The 4,685-nt window shown below is 43.0% G+C and overlaps 1 protein-coding gene across 6 annotated transcripts in view; it reads right to left on the bottom strand.

Moving 5' to 3' along the window:
* Window positions 1–2,285: 2,285 nt before the first annotated feature.
* Window positions 2,286–4,685, bottom strand: part of wdr25 (WD repeat domain 25) — a 60,143-nt gene continuing 57,743 nt past the window's right edge. For 5 of the 6 annotated variants that reach the window (XM_059959146.1, XM_059959165.1, XM_059959151.1 and 2 more), the window contains exon 8: window positions 3,778–4,127. The gene's annotated coding sequence lies outside the window, so the exon portion shown is untranslated. Of the gene's footprint in view, window positions 3,265–3,777; window positions 4,128–4,685 lie in introns of those variants that run through there. The other variant, XM_059959174.1, reaches the window with a different exon arrangement.

The following is a 4,685-nucleotide window of genomic DNA, read 5'->3' as shown; positions in this document are numbered from 1 at the left end:
CAGAAAGGGTAAGACAAGGGAACACACATCAGTCCTCACAGAAGGTTCAAAAGTAGAAAGAGTGAGCAATTTGAAGTTCTTGGATGTCATTATTTCTGAGGACCTAACCTGGATCCAACATATTGATGCAGCTATAAAGAAGGCAACACAGTGGCTGTATTTCATTAGGAATTTGAAGAGATTTGGTATTTCACCAGAAACACATGCAAATTGCTACAGGTGTACCATGGAGAGCATTCTAACTGGCTGCATCACTGTCTGGTAAGTGTGGGTGGGGGGGGGGGGGGGGGGGTGGTATTGCACAGTATCAAAGTAAGATGCTGAGGGCTGTAAAATTAACCAGCTTTATCATGGGCATTAGCCTCCGTAGTATCCAGGTCATCTTCAACTAGTGGTGCCTCAGAAAGATGGCATCCATCATTAAGGACTACCACCACCCAGGACATACCTACTTCTCATTGCTACCATCACGAAGAAGCCTGAAGGCACAGACTCAACGATTCAGGAACAGCTCCTTCCCCTCTGCCATCTGATTTCTGAATGGATATTGAATCCATGAACACTAACTCATTGCTGTTATTTTTATTTTTAATCTTTTTTTGCACTACTTATTTAATTTAACTTTTTTTTATATACACACAAACACATACTGTAATTCGCAGTTCTCTTTTTCTCTCTGCAATCATTTATTGCATTATACCACAAAGTTAACAAATGTCACTACCTGTGCTGGTGATATTAAAATGGATTCTGATTCTGAACTTCATGCTTAAGGCTTGGACAGTAAAACATCAATAATCTAGCATGCTCGAGCCTCTGCGGGTGACAGACTAGCAGATTTTTCATCAGACTATTGCATGCTATTCCTACTGATACCCAGACACACTTTATTTTTAGCAGTTATGTAGTAATATTACAACATTTCTTCAGCGGTTTGATCGGAATATGACAGCCCAAGCACGCGGACATCAGCCAGTGAGAACAGCGAGAAGCATTTAAAAGGAGACACCTTATAGAAGCGGGCGCCAGAGGAGGAGTTAGGGAACTGGAGATGCAGCTCGTTGAGCTTCATCTGGTCAGAGAAAGTGAGGAGGTGATAGAGAGGAGCTAGAGGCAATTAGTCACTCCGGGGCCTGGGAGACAGATAAGTGGGTAACAGTCAGGAGAGGGAAGGGCAGGACTCAGACACGAGAGACACCCCCATGGCTGTACCCCTTGACAATAAGTAACTCTTGCTTGAGCACTGTTGTGGGGGGGGGGGGGGCGGGGAGGGAGGAGACACGGCCTACCTGGGGGAAGCAACAGTAGTCGCACCTCTGGCACAGAGTCTGGTCCTGTGGCTCAGAAGGGTAGGGAAAGGAAGAGGATGGCAGCAGTGATAGGGGACTTTATAGTTAGGGGGACAGGTAAGTGATTCTGTGGATGCAGGAAAGGAGCACAGATGGTAGTTTGCTTCTCAGGTGCCAGGGTCCGGGATGTTTCTGACCGCGTCCATGATATCCTGAAGTGGGAAGGAAAACAGCAGGAGGTCATGGTACATATTGGTACCAACGACATAGGCAGGAAAAGGTCCTGAAAGCAGACTACAGGGAGTTAAGGAAGGAAGTTGAGCAGCAGGACCACAAAGGTAGTCATCTCAGGATGACTGCCTGTGCCACTTGACAGTGAATACAGGAATAGAGTGAGGTGGAGGATAAATGCGTGGCTGAGGGAGTGGAGCAGGGGGCAGGGATTCAGATTTCTGGATCATTGGGACCTGTACAAAAAGGACAGGTTGCACTTGAATCCCAGGGGGACTAATATCCAAGCAGGGAGGTTGGCTAAGGCTAAGGTCACAAATAGAGGAAGCTTGGAGTCAGTGAGAAAGGGAGGATAGGCAGTTAATAGAGAAGGGACACGCTCAGACTGATGCTTTGAGATGTATGTATTTTAATGCAAGGAGTATTACCAACAAAGTGGATGAGCTTACAGCATGGATCAGTACTTGGAGCTAAGATGTTGTGGCTATTACAGAGACTTGGATGTCTCAGGGGCAGGAATGGTTTTCAATGTTTCTATTATTAATTTAAAGGGGTTTCTGACATACTGGGAGAAAAGCACAGTAACTGTCATCTTGGAGATTTAGAAAGAAACAGGAACTGGAATCCAGGTGATTTGGAAGGGAGAGCAACAAATATCAGCCAGTGTGCCAGATGCTGAACCATTTGGATTTTTGGGTCATGAACTGTCAAAGTGTTATTGCATATAAATGACTTGCAATACAAATGTTAACTTTAATATTTTATTATATACAAATGGAATTTTTATGAATTATATCTTTAAATTATTTTTTATTATTCATTAGAACACAAACATTTACTTTTTTCCTCCCCACAGAAAACATAAACCAAATCTGAAAGAACATTTAAAGCAATTTTCCACAAGTTTTTACACTTTTTCACCTAAAGATAGTCAATTTCAGCAAATTTTTGAAAAAGTACACCATCAAAAGTTTTATGTCACAGAAAAATGCAATTTAACCCACTGAATCTCTGCTGACTCTCTGGATTGCCAATCATGTAGCTTTATTCCTGACATTTGCTTGTATCCCAATACAAATGATCCCAAGGGAGTTCCTAAGTCATATTAAATCACTGTTTAAAATGCTGGAAGTACTAAAGTTTTACTGATTCCAAGCAATGTTGTTTTAAAATGATTGAACTAAGTTGATGCTGATTTTGAATTATGATGTCCAACTCTAACATAGTGTCTAAATGTCTTCATATTGCAGAACAATTTCTGTATACAACAGGAAATTCAAAAGTTATTCATCGAAATAGAAATGAATGACACAGCTGGACTTCATTTGATCAGTACTTGGAGAATGACTGAAGGAAACAACTTTAATTCCTTCTTCAAGTGAAGTAATTTTTAACACATTCCATTTTATAAATTTTTTAATTATTGAAGATGGCAGCCAACATTAATTTTAATCGACTTCCTAAAATATATCTCATCACAAACATTACTGCCTTGAACCACTGCTGACTCCAGCAAGTAGATAGTTCTTCTTATCGATTGATCATCAGTCTTTCAGCATCAAAGGATATTGAATAACATAATCAGAGAAGCATAAAATTATCTTCCAGCAAACACGAGGAAATCTGCAGATGCTGGAAATTGAAGCAACACACACAAAATGCTGGTGGAACACAGCAGGCCAGGCAGCATCCATAGGAAGAAGCACTGTCGACGTTTCGGGCCGAGACCTTTCATCAGGACTAACTGAAAAGAAAGATAGTAAGAGATTTAAAAGTAGGAGGGGGAGGGGAAAATGCGAAATGATAGGAGAAGACTGGAGCGGTTGGGGTGAAGCTGAGAGCTGGAAAGGTGATTGGCAAAAGGGATACAGAGCTGGAGAAGGGAAAGGATCATGTGATGGGAGGCCTCGGGAGAAAGAAAGGGGGAGGGGAGCACCAGAGGGAGATGGAGAATGGGCAAATAAAGAAATAAAAGGAGGGGGGAGAAAAACTAAATATATCAGGGATGGGGTAAGAAGGGGAGGAGGGGCATTAACAGAAGTTAGAGAAGTCAATGTTCATGCCATCAGTTTGGAGGCTACCCAGCCGGTATATGAGGTGTTGTTTCTCCAACCTGACTGTGGATTCATCTTGACAGTAGAGGTGGCCATGGCATTTCCCCCTCCCCCTCCTACTTTTAAATCTCTTACTATCTTTCCTTTCAGTTAGTCCTGACGAAGGGTCTCGGCCTGAAACGTCGACAGTGCTTCTTCCTATAGATGCTGCCTGGCTTGCTGCATTCCACCAGCATTTTGTGTGTGTTGCTAAAATTATCTTCATTTATATTACACTTAATGGCTTATGAGCATCCAAAGTGAAATCCAAAGCATACTTTTGATATGGAGGTGGACTGAATTGGCATGTAACATACAAGGGGTGATTGATAAGTTTGTGGCCTAAGGTAGAAGAAGTCAATTTTAGTAAACCTAGCACATTTATTTTTCAACATAGTCCCCTCCTATATTTACACACTTAGTCCAGCAGTCATCCATACAGATCCCTTCTTTGTCGAAGTCGGCATCTTTCCAAAAAGTGGTCCACAGCAGGGGTGATTGATAAGTTTGTGGCCTAAGGTAGAAGGAGATGAGTTATACAGCTCTCGTTACATGCATGTGCAGTTCAACTCTGAGTGATTATGCAAAAAGTTTGAAGTTAATATCTTTAGTGATATTTCTGTTTCAGATGTTACGCCCGCATCCCCCTCCTTTGTGAGAATCGCAAGAGCATTATTGGGTTGGGTCAGAGGACCCAGGAAATGAGAGGGAGACATGGCCATTGTCTCCTGGAGACAACGTTTGTGGATTGGGGACTATGCTACATGCAAGCCCTCGGGCAAAGTGGGCTGGTTGAGAGAGAGATTGCATCACCCCAACCTGATTGACATCTACTACCCTGCGAATTAAGATAAAAGAGGGGCTGTAGGAACAGCCCCTCAGACGCATCAGAAGAAACGCTAGCGATCCCGTAATAGCGGGAAGCCATTTGAAGGAAGCCACGTGTGTTTGGTTCCCTTGCCTGGGGGCTGGTTGCTGGTGGCTGGTACCACGGAAAACGACTTGGAACTAACAACGGGGAACCAACTCCCCCGACTCAATGGATTGGCCTCATACAAGACCCGGGCAAGTT

Source organism: Hypanus sabinus, chromosome 2 (assembly GCF_030144855.1).
Source record: "Hypanus sabinus isolate sHypSab1 chromosome 2, sHypSab1.hap1, whole genome shotgun sequence".
Classification (NCBI taxonomy): domain Eukaryota; kingdom Metazoa; phylum Chordata; class Chondrichthyes; order Myliobatiformes; family Dasyatidae; genus Hypanus; species Hypanus sabinus.
The sequence above is the reverse complement of the archived record's forward strand: the minus strand, read 5'-3'. Positions and strand labels throughout refer to the sequence as shown.